Consider the following 12,414-nt stretch of genomic DNA (forward strand, 5'->3'; position numbering starts at 1 on the left):
ACTAAGTGAATAATGTAGCTGGAGTCAACATAGCTTAGGTTGACTTATTGCGGTGTCTACACCACGCTGGGTTGATGGGAGAAACTCTCACATCGACTTACCTTATGCTTCTCGTTCTGGTGGAGTACTGGAGTCGACGGGAGAGTGATCTGCAGTCGATTTAGTGGGTCTTCACTAGACCCACTAAATCGACCCCCGGTGGATCGATTGCTGCAGCGTCGATTCCCGATAAGTGTAGATATACCCTTAGAGGAGGTCCTGCTTAACCTAGATTGAAGCATACTTATGGGTCAGTGAAGGGAAGCCTGTATTGGTGTTGCCTGTGCTGGAGCTGTTCCATACATAAAGAGAGCATTTCATTCCATAAAGTTCTTCATCTCCTAAATTAGATTTCTGAAAACTGCAAGCTGTATTTTGGGTGATCCTCCCACCATGTGAAAGCCATAGTCTCCTCTGGTATGACCATGTCCACTGAAATCAGTGGAGCTATAGCTGCCTCAGATTAGTGCTAATGTTAGCAATAAAAGTACAGTGCTAGCTAAGAATTTTCACTTAGATCACCCCACGCTATCCAACTGACAAAAGGCTCTGGAGCTCTGGAAGCTCTATTGGATACAGAACCAAACCATATTTAGCAGTCTTTTAAACTCATTTTGGGTGAATGCAGGCTGTACTGTTTATTCATCATCACAAATAGGTCAGTTGTGCCATGCATAGTCACTCTTCCAAGATGACAGAGAGAGACTGTGCGTTCAGTAACATGAATAGAGCCTTATGGTAGAAGCGCTGTCTCTCTACATGCTTTTGAGACAGTTGTATTATAGCAGAGTCCTTCTCTGACTCACCACTACAAATGTCACTTTACATTTTCATCTTGGATTCACATATTAAATTTTCTACTTTATCATGAGACTTTTTGCTGCACGCTATGCAATTTATAAGGCTTTGTAAAGTAAGCTGAACAAATGAAACAGGTCAATATCCTTCCCCAGGCAAGGTTATCACAGCCTCGCTGCTCTGACTGAGCCTAACATTTCTCATCGTGGATAAGTAGCAACATGCCCAGTTATTACAAATGTAAATGTCTCTAGCTGACTCCTGGTTTAAAGATGCCCAGCATGTAAGCCATACCGCATGAGCAGATTAGGATGTGACAACTCCTCTCCTTGAAATAATAATCCATCCATGACCTGAAGCATCATTGCTTTCATCGAAAATGTTCTAGATCATATGAAATCAAAACATTACTGGCCTGCCAGAAAAATAGTTCATATTATTGACATTTGTAAATTTCATTTAAGAATATTTTCTACTTAGTTGATAATCCCGGGTTTTATTTTATCTAAATATAAAAGATGTGGAGAGGCTTTAAGTGATCCTGTCTTCTGAGGTACTGCACTCCTACTGCACGGTGCTAATGGTCCTCAGTTCCCATTGATTTCAGTCACAGCTGAGGATTGTATGATTGGGCCCTTCCTTGCTAAAGGCAGATCTCTTGTAGTTGTATTAATAGCTCTTCTAGGACTAAACTAATGGGTCCTATGTGACTACGATATGATAACCACATGGCTGACAGCCAACCACATTTCTTCCATTATTCCAGCTTGCTTTAAGAAGCCTTATTGATTAAAGATGCACCTGTACTGGTACAGCCACAATGTAGATGGCTCTTTAAATTTGGGAGCTGTCAGAAAACATTGTACACAATGTAGCTGCTCTACTATATGTATTCGGTATGAAAATGTAAATACATTTTTGTTATCTGTCCAAGAGGATCATTTCCCAGTGTGCTAACTCTTTCTTTCAGGGATCATTGCCAGTGTTGTATACATAACCAGCCTTTTTGAGCACAGTCCATATCACCCATTTGGGAAGAACCATAAATGAGAAAACTTACAGGCAATAAAAATGAATCCTGAAACGCACAAACCGATCTTATGAGAGGTAATGGTGGTCAGGAATCTTTTTTCCCCCAATGGCAAGAGACTATATCTTTTTTTGGGGTGGGAGGAGTGGGGTGTACTCACTTGTGGGTAAGGAAGAGGATTTCAGGTTCAGCTATCAGGGTCAGTGAAATTAACAATGTCCTATTGTTACAACCATGGCTATAGAGACAAAGTGATCTACAGAGGCTAGCTCATTCCCATGGGACCCGAAGAACTGATGAAAACAGATTTTTTGGGTAGACTGATGTTTCTGCTGAATAGGTCGGTTGTCCAGAGAGCTGAGATCATCAGCCCTTTCACAGCTTCTGCAGTGAGTGTGTAGTTGGAAAGTGGCCTACCTTTCCTGCTGAATAGTGTCCAAAGGTATAGTGAGATCAAAGGAACTAGGAGGGAGGTTGAAGGGAAATAATTGAATGAAGAAAAGGGATCACATTAAGCCTCCAATTGTTAAATATATGTAGTATCTGGGAAGGATCCTTGAAATTCCTAGTCTCCATTGTTCCTGCTCCAAGGAGCTGATCTATAACACAACCGTAAAAACTGAAATTAAAAAAGGGGGTGTGGGATTTTGTTGTGAAAGTAACCAAGCATCTAAAACATAAAGTGCAAAACTTCAATAAAATAAACTACAAGTTTTCTTCTGTCTATCCAAATACAGCTACTATATTATCTCCATTGCCTATATTCTGTAATATAACTTTGTTTTTGAGTAGTAAATAAATTACACATACCACATCATTTCACTGAGACTATCAGAAACATCAGGAAAGTACAAGGACACTGGCAAAGGATAACACGACATACCATTTGGTACAGTTTTTATGTATTTTAAAATGCATAAACTTGTGTAAAATGCAGTAATTTATATAAAATACATTTAATACTGCACGCAGGCTACAATGGAAGAGCATTTTAAGGCTGTATATACATTTAGCTCTTTTTGGTAAGGAGATCATGACAATCTGTGCTACTAATACACATATGTACTCTTTCATTATATGAATAAAAAGTAGTTAATGAGACAAATAATGATGCACTTTGTATGTTAAAATGACGGGTTTTTTGCTCAGAAAGTTGAAGCACCCAGTATGAGGGGGGTGAGGTAATGACGTCCCAGCTCAATTTTCCAAGGAATATTTCCAACAAAACACTGGAGTTCTTCAGGCTTCCGTGATAATAGAGCCCACATTTTGTAGGCCTGGATGGAGCCCTAGGCGTGGCTAAAAGTATGAACCGCAGTAAGGCTGTGAACCAAAGTAGGCCTTGTTAGAATAGTAAGCACTAGGTATCAGCTAACAAACCTAAACATATTCCTAAGAGAATGGTACAGGAACACATAGCCCCTTGCAAGATACAGATGGAATGATAGGATAATGGATGAGGCTGTTTTGTTTGACTAGCAGATACAAGGTACAAGGATGGCAACTGATAACATCTAGAATGTAATACATAACTTATTTGTATCAATGTAGAAAAGGAGAGTGATAGGAGTGGCAGCTTTATATTGGCCAAGGGGTCAACACTGCGTTGATTGAGCTGATACATTGTTACCAACATACATGGGTTAGTGTACATGTGACTGGCTGGATGGGGTACTGAGACCGTGCCTTATTGACAATAAACCTGGCTGAGCCTTAGCCACAGAACTGAGCCTGTGGTCTTTCTTTATGATTAACATCAAAGTTTGCTGAATCCGCAATCTATGCCAGTGCAGAAACACCAGAGCTCCAGCAAGACAGCCTGGGAGTGACATTCTACAGTCACTTCTACTCTCCTCATGTCAGCTGCAGAGCAAAGAATCTTTTGTCTCTTCTCTATTACTACCAAACATTAAGGACAAGCCAGCCCTTGTGTCCATATGTGCAGCTGGCTCACAATGACAACGTACTAATGACTAAACTGACTATGTGCTAAAAGAACCATGGGAAAGGGCTGAGAAATTGACATGGACCCAGATGCCAGTAGCTCTTTAAATAAAGATTTGCTTCTTGCTTATGTCTGCATGAAAGCACGGTGCTAAGAAGCATGTAACAGACCCTGCATTAGAGTCCCTGCATTAGAGTCTTATTAAGGGAGGTGTGTTGACCGGATGATAGGCAGTGGCTATGGCTCCCAAAAGTAATGGTGGAAACTCTACCACTTAAAATATTTAAAACAAGAATGGAGACAGCAATATATCTTGTACCATCAAGGGGACACACTAGCTGACCTAACAAACCTTTTCCATCTCTGATTTCTATTATTCACTCTGTGCAGAAAGACCCAGTGTTGTATTTTGGCTGCAGTAATGCAAAATGACTAGACCTAAGGTGCTTTCTTTACTCAGCTCTCTTGTTCTCGCTCTCATCTTGCTGTTCTCTTGTTTCTTCACATGCTTTCCTCACACCCACCCTAGTGTTATCATTGCAGCTATTATTTCCTAATCAATTCAGTTAGCATTAAATGTGACTCCTCTTCTGTCGTTAAAAAAATAAAGAAAATCTGAACTTTCAAACTGTAAAATAGTTAAATAGACTTTATACATTTATAATTAAGAGGTATAGTAGTAATCAAACTCTAAAATCACCTTATGGGTATTTGTATCTGAAATTTACTCTCTTATGACTTGCTGAATTTTATTATAGCCAAATAATGTAAAAGAATGTAAAAAGAATAAATATCGAAATGTCATCATTAAATACATCATATCCCAAAACCTGACCATTTTTCTGAGGCAACTCTAGAGACACTCTATCTCTCCCCCTACCTCCTTCTGGTTTTCAAACATAGCTCAGTTTGCTTTAAATTATGTAGGTAAGGATGTGGGGACTAGAACCTAGCACCATAGAGACTGGGACAGCTGACATTCCCACAGTGCCCCCAGGAGCTCATATGGTGCTATAAACAGATAGCACTATGGAGAATAGGCACCATAAGACGTACCACCCAAGAGAGCCAGTGTGACAGTACTCTGCAGCCCACTCATTGGCCAACCACCCTATTTAATCCTGGAGAGTGGCCCAGAAAGTTGTCTAGGCAATGATACAGACTTTGGATCTGCTGTGATTCCACACCTCACCGCCTGATGTTTGACTCTAGCCAGGTATTACCACTGGTCTCTGACTCTGACCCATAGTCCTGCCTCCTGATTACAGCCTGGTACAATCTCTGGTCTCTGTTGCTGGCCTGACTTTGACACTCACTCTGGCTTATTAAACCTGCCTCTAGAGATTTCTCTGACTACTGTGGACTCCAGCCCAGCTGTGACTGTTAAGCAAGACTGTCTATGCCCTAGTCCCTTACAATGTATGATCAGACTTAAAGTACCACAAATGTCTTTTACATCAAACAGGATTTTACTTGAGCTACTGTCAGACCATGCTGTTGCCTCAGTTTCCCTTCTTGTCTTCTCAAAAGCTGTCCCCAGAGGCTTGCAGGTCAAACACCACCACCACTCTTTGGGGCCTTGTTTACTAAAGCTACATCACAGTTTGAGCATATGCTTAAATCAAAACATGTCTTTCCCCACAGTTTATACATTCCTTTGGTGGGCTCGCTATTTCTTTCCCAAAAATCAGATCCTGCTGCCTAGTGTTTCCTAAAGTCTTTCTCTAAGGCTTCTATTCCTATTTCTCACTGCAGGTAGCTTTAGGGCCTTTTCATCTACCTGGTGTTGAAAGCCCCATGTTGAGAAATCTAGAAGAAGGAATCATCACTAATCAATGGCTCTCAAATCCATGGATCACCTGTGGTCTGCAAAGGTTGGAGGTCATGCTAGATTATCTAATGCTCCTTTCTGTCCTTGAAAGCTATGAAAATACTGACTGGTCACATAGTGCTGGCTCTCTTCCTCCTTGTTTCCAGCTGCTTCATCACATGAATAGACAGCAAAGAATACTTGGGACACTTTCCTAGTATTACTTTTCCATGTAACCAATTGCTGTTCATAAATCATCAAGAATCATAAATATGGGATGAGGTGTTCTCTGATATCATGAAAGGGAAGAGAGGTGTCCAGAAGACAACCTCTTTTAAGTTGAGGTCCACACTATGAAACATTTGGAGAATTCCTGCCCTAGATAATTTTTTTAAAATCTAATATTTTCAATCTCTCCTCCCACACTGAAGAAATGGGTCTTCAAGAGGGCTCTAAATGAGGAAAAATGGTGGCCGGGTGCAAGGGGAATTAGAGGTCATTCCACAGAAGACTGTACAAAGACTGCCGTGTAAAAAGAAGCCGAAGGGCTTGTTGAGGTTGGTATCCTTGTTCAGAGTGAAAAATGACCAGTGGGAACATCATATGCAAGGAGAGCCAAGATGTTATGCAGGTTCTTGAAGGCAAGGATGTTTAAGGGCTTGATATTGTCAGAATAATCCAAAGATGGGCGTGCTGTGGTCTGACTGGTAGACAAGGAATGTAATGTTTTTGATGGATTGAGAGGAAGCAATAAGGGCCTAAGGGAGACTGGAGAGGAGGAGGCTACAGTAGACAAGACTAGAGATGACCAGGCAGTAGAGAAGTGCTTCAGTCAATAGGAGGGAAAGGAAGGGTCAGATTTTCGAAATGTGAAGCAGAAAGTGACAAGAGTTAGTGACAGGGTAGATGTGTGAGGAGCTGTGATGCAGTGCTCACTGCACACCTCACCTGAAGGGTTAAAGTTGCTTGGAAGGGGCAAATTAACCTAGTAGGCCATGCCTGGGGGAGAATTAGGATCGTTGTACAAACCCTAATGGAAGATAAAGCTCAGCTGATGTAGGCTGGGCTGGTACAAAGCTAGGAAACTGAGAACAGAAGGCCTGTAGTCACTCTCTGTGCTTAGAGAGGGAAAGGAAAAAAACAGGAGGCGAATAGAAGCCCTGGGATCCTGGCCCTGAGGGAAGGGTATACCCAGAGGAGAGTGAAGAAGGAGCCTGATAGAGACAAAGTACGAAGCAGACCTGGGAAAAGGAGTGAGGTTTGTGACAGTGCAGACCTTGACTGCAGGTTGTAGGGTCTCTGGGCTGGCATCCAGAGTAGTGGGCAGGTGGGCCCACCTGGGTTCCCCTCCATCCCCTGGGGAAGTAGCACAGTCAGGGCATTGAATAGGGAAGCTACCTGAGACCGTTTGTACGTAGAGACTTCGATTACCCCCCTTTGAAAGGGGAAAACACATAGTGATCTGGCTGAAGGGCCAAGCCACAAAGAGTGAACACTCTGAGTTGCACAGAGAGGCGGTGGGGCATACAAATGAGTGATGGAAGGAAGGAGCTAATTCCCAGAGCAGCCAGGAGGAGGCACCCCAGCAGTGAATAACCCCTGTGGCAGGAGCCTACATTATTTGCTTTTAAATAAAGCTGAAGGTTCAGGAATGACAGAATATTCAGATTGAGTCTATTAAATATTTTTGCTGCATAGCTGCTAATTACAGTGCATGTAGGGCCTCTAAACTTATTCCTGAGGTCACAGACAGAATGAAATCCACGTCACTTTCCTCTTCAGAGTCACCTTAGGTGATAATTAATCTGTGTAGGATCTGCACACTTTAGCAAAATGCCCTTTTCAGTCCATTGTTTGCCATTTGCATTTTTGAAGGGCATTTTGGGCAGACTGACATCACCAGGCTGAAATAAGTGTGTTTTTGCTTTTGGTAATGCAGCCTGCATTTCTGTTCATTTGCAATTGTAGCCTTTTTTTCTCCCCTCTGAATAGCATTTCTATTTCCTGCTGGCACATTAGTGCTGGATTGTGTGAGAAGTGGTGATTTTCTAACTTTAATGGCTTTTTCAATTCTTTTAACTAACTCAGCAGTCCTATCAAGAGTTGAATCATCCTCCAGCTGCAGGAGTTCTCTTGCAATTATTTCTCTAATTCATTCTGGTAAATGCAAGGTCAGTGGTTAATAAAGTATTTACCATCCATTATTGGTTAAGTATATGGCTCCAGACTTCACATGTTTAATGGAAAACAGCCTGGAGGAAGCATGGGCTGCAATGGCAGCTGTATGATGATGACAGCAAGCCTTACATATACATCCCTTCTGTTCCTGCCAGGGTGGTGAAGTGGTGTGCCCAGAGGTTGATGGATAGTGGGACATAAAGGAGGGCTGTTGTAATAATTGAGCCAACAAATTTAGCATAATGGTGAACTAAATGTAAGAAGTGAGTGAAAGTTTGTAAAATATCACTAACTTATTACAACAAATGTTGATGGGGAAAAGGTACAAAAGAGAAAAATTGCATTTTTCCAAACAAAAACGCCTACTGATAAAATACAAGGATAGTTAAAATTGCACCAAGAAAACAAGAGAAGTGTGGGACTGAAAATTAATGGACCAAACTTGGTGTGTTGGAAATTAGGCCTACTTGGAGGACAAAATAATGGTGGAATGAGCTATTCCACCCATGGCTCCTTTTTGGGCTTCTTACTCCTCACTGGTGAGGCCTCAGTTGGAGCATAGTGTCCTGTTCTAGGAGAAAGTCCAGTGAAGAGCAACAAAAATAATAACAGGTTTAGAAAACATGACCTATGAGGAAAAGTTTAAAAACTAGGTATGTTTAGTCTTTGGAAAAGAAGACTGAAGGGGGCCCTGATAACATGCTTCAAATATGTTAAGGGCTGTTATAGAGGACGGTTGTGATTAACTGTTTTCCAAGTTCGCTGAAGATAGGGCAAGAAGCAATGGGCTTAATCTGCAGCAAGGGAGAGTTTAGATTAGTTATTAGGAAAGCTTTCTAATAGTTAAGGGTAGTTAAGTTCTGGAACAGGCTTCCAAGGCAGATTGTGGAATCACTTGCTGGAGGTTTATAAGAACAGTTTGGACAAACACCTGTCAGGGATGGGCTAGATTTACTTGGCCCTGCCTCAGCGCAAGGGGCTAGACTTGATGACCTTTTGAGGTCCTTTCCAGCCCTACATTTCTATGAAAAGAAAATACTTTGAAGGAAAAAAATCAAGTAGAAGAAACTGGGCCTTCATTGTCCTAATCCCAAGAGATGTTCTGAGTTGAAGAGAGAGAGAAACCTGGATGATATTGCCACCTCCATCCGACCAGCCTCAGCTAAATCCCAGACACCATCTGGGATGTGAGATTTTGTCACACACACATCCCTCTTTGTATGTCCTTTCCACCTCACCCCAGCTTGCTTGCTTTTCCTCTCTCTCTCCTTTTGTTTAGTCAGCCAAGACTATACTCCAACAATGAGGCTGCCAATGAGAGCCAACCAGTGCTTAATTTGTAATAAAAGAGGTGCTGGGGTGCAAGCAACTTTTTTACTTTTTATTTTTACATAACTCAGGCAGCAAGCCCAGAGGTGCTGGGGCTATGAATTGGCAAGCCCCGGCACAAATTAAGCATTCGAGTCAACACCAGAGGCAGAAGCTACTTGTTGTCTCTTTGCTGGTCTTTTCTCTCTCCTCTTGTGTGTGTTTGTCTGGTTTTGTTTTTTAGGAAATGGAACTGGAGTTCTGCAATAATAGCTCCAGCCCATCTCAACCCACTTCTTCTCTCCTCCTCCAAAAGAACAATGATTACCATCTAATAAGTGGTTAAGTTGGGGGGAGGGCGGGCTCTTTTTAAAAACTCTCTCCAGCTAGAGGGAAGGAAGCAAGGAATGTTGTTAAAATGAAAGCCTTCCTTAATACTCTCTATTTCAAATGCTTTAACCTTCCCCATCTTCTTTTCTGTATCTTTAATAAAAAGTTAAAAAAACTTTTAATGATGTTTGCCATGGTACTAAGCAGGCTTAGGTCTCTGTAAACCAAACCCTGACCCTGGTTTAATGCTGTTTAATGATGGACAATGAAAGGATCATGTTAACACCTTTGATTCTTTTGGCCCATATATTCCATCTAATATAACTAGGCTAAGCAACTGAGACTTTGATTACCATATAGAGCATTTCATCTTGATAGCATTTGGAAATTGCAGATTGTACCTAACGCAGTGGGCTGCTATTATGCAGCATTTCTCACCAAGAACATACTAAATATGTGATCCATACTCAGTACTGGATACAAGTTGATTTTTTTAAAGAGAAGATTAATGTGTTAGGCTACGAACCCCGAAAAGAGTTGGGCCACAGGGCCTGGAGCAACTGTCATTCTCCTCATAGTATTCCATAGCAGTAACTGTCTCTCTCAGAAACTCTAGGAGTAGCTGGGGGAGTTCAAATAAATCAAAGCACAGACCAAAAACCACAAGATAATGTTTAAAAAAATTCTTTGGGCCAGTCCAATTACTTTTCGCCTTTGGGGGTTTGTGATCCTATTCTGGGCTGAGGCGGGAAAAGGGAAGGAGCTGATTTTAATCAACTTTCCATATGAGGATTGCAAAGTGAGGTATCCAAAAACCCAAGTAATCCTCATAATGAGAAATATTGCATATTTATGCAGGAAGCAAGCCTTCACCAGGGATTAATTCCTCTGCTCTCTTTGTCTGTTGTTCTTCTCTAGACTCTTTCTCCATGTTCCCCTAGTGTGCCCAAGTATTCATTGTATCTACTAACTCCTGTTCTGTTCAGTCCATATTAGATTCCACACCCATGTTGTGGGGAATAGACAGATGCTAGAAATCCATGGATCAAAGGTGGTGTCAAAAAAAAAGTCCCAGAACACATGCCAGAAGTAAATAATATTTGCAATATGAAAAGGTAACGTAGTGCAAGTAGAAAGCCAGTCATTCTGTACTCATTTAGTGCAGTGCGTCTCATTTCCTCACCTAAATATGCAGGTAATGTTATACTTTCATATCTTTCAGGGTGCCAAAATGTTTTAAAAATCAATTGTTTAATAAACACAAATTTGAAAACAACTTTAGGCATAAAGGCCAAATAGGTAGCAGACTTAACAATCACACAGTTCTGCTAAAAGCATTCACTTCTCTCTGTGAGCTGAAGGAGCTGGGTACTAGGAAGGAGGCAAATGGCCTAATGTACCTCCTGTGCTTTTGTCTTTGCTGACCCCCCACCCCATCAAGGGCGCTACATACACACTTATGTATATACTATCATATTCTAGTCTATACAAAAGGCTACATACCCTCCCATTGCTGACCAGTTAGTGCAGTTCCCACTCTTCAAGTGGAGTGCATAGTTTTGATTGTGGGCTGTGTTGCTTTCTTCTTAGACAACATATTTTGCTGCTTAAGCTTGTTCTGTGGCATCAAACAAATCAAACCCCAAACGAAAAATACTCCTTTTAAAATTGTTTAAAACATTCAATGTTGGATGCTGCATCCCTACTACAACACTGCAAAAATCAGGGGGATAAAAGGTTTCATAAAGGTTTTTCTCTCCCTACCTTTGTTACTGCTTCTCCTTCTCTTTCCTAACACCCACACACTCTTTCACACATACGCATACAAAGACGTCAGTGGTTTATCAAGCACACACATAAAATGAGATCCATTTCTGCAGGTGCAGTGAAATACAATATTGAGGGTCATGGCAAAAGACAGAAGCAAAGCAAACTTAAGCTCTTTTCAATAACATGCAAGGTTATGCGGAACATACTGGCATTTACAACTTACAGAAATAGCAAAATAACACTCAACTTCATAAACTGATTACAAAGCATTTGATTGTATTTACATCTTTTACAAGAGAGATTTATTTTCTCTTTTGACATTTACCACCAAAATATTTGCATTTCCTCCCATGACAATGAATTCAAATCCCTGTGGAAATACATTTGGATTTTCTCCAGTAATAGTCATTGCAACCAAATGTAAGAAATTATTCTCATAACAGTACAGGAAAAACAGATGGAAATTCAAGTGAGGTAAAAAGAAGAATTCACACCAAATATGTACTCTGCACACCAAATGACTGTTCAGGTCTTGTCCCGGGTCTTTCACTCTTCAGGTCAGAAAACCTTTAGAGTGTGGCTGAAATAACATATTCACCCTGGGTTGGGTGGGGGTAGAATAGGTCTTATGTTGCTCAATAGTGAGCTCTCTGCCTAAAGAGGACATTGACTGTCTGCAGAGGCAGTCCTTTCTGCTCCTGCTTAGCTGAATGCTGAAAGAGACAGCGAGCTGGTGGTTACCAATGGATCAGTGACGTGCCTTCTCTAGAAATTATGTGAAGGGACTGCTTCAACTGGTGCAGGATACTCTGTCTTGCTGTTCTGCTCTCACTGCAGAGGCTACCCTGCTAAAGGTCAGTCTCCAGAGTGACCCTTGGATAGGGCTTCCCTTGAATAGGGTGAACTGGGGCAACTGCCCCAGGCCCCACACTTTGGTGGGCCCTGCACTTCGATAAAATCAGGACTGTCCTGATATTTAGCCCTTTGTCCTGACCAAAGTACAATGGAGATGCCATTTGTCCCAATATTCAGGTGAGGAGGCAGGCAGGGTGAGGAGGCGAATGGGGATGCGAGTGGCAGGCGGGCAGGCGGGTGGGCAGATGGAGGGGGGTGCACCCTGAGCAGACAGTGAGGAAACTAGCAGGGAGGTGAGCAGCAGGCAGGAGGGTGAGAAGGCGAGCGGCAGGCGGGCAGACAAGAGGAGGT

The 12,414-nt window shown here is 41.8% G+C and overlaps 1 long non-coding RNA gene across 1 annotated transcript in view; it reads right to left on the reverse strand.

The window, feature by feature from the left end:
- Positions 1–12,414, reverse strand: part of LOC120406431 — a 32,030-nt gene that overhangs the window by 16,349 nt on the left and 3,267 nt on the right. The gene's annotated exons all lie outside the window — the stretch shown is intronic.

This window comes from Mauremys reevesii, linkage group 5 (genome assembly GCF_016161935.1).
Source record: "Mauremys reevesii isolate NIE-2019 linkage group 5, ASM1616193v1, whole genome shotgun sequence".
Lineage (NCBI taxonomy): Eukaryota > Metazoa > Chordata > Testudines > Geoemydidae > Mauremys > Mauremys reevesii.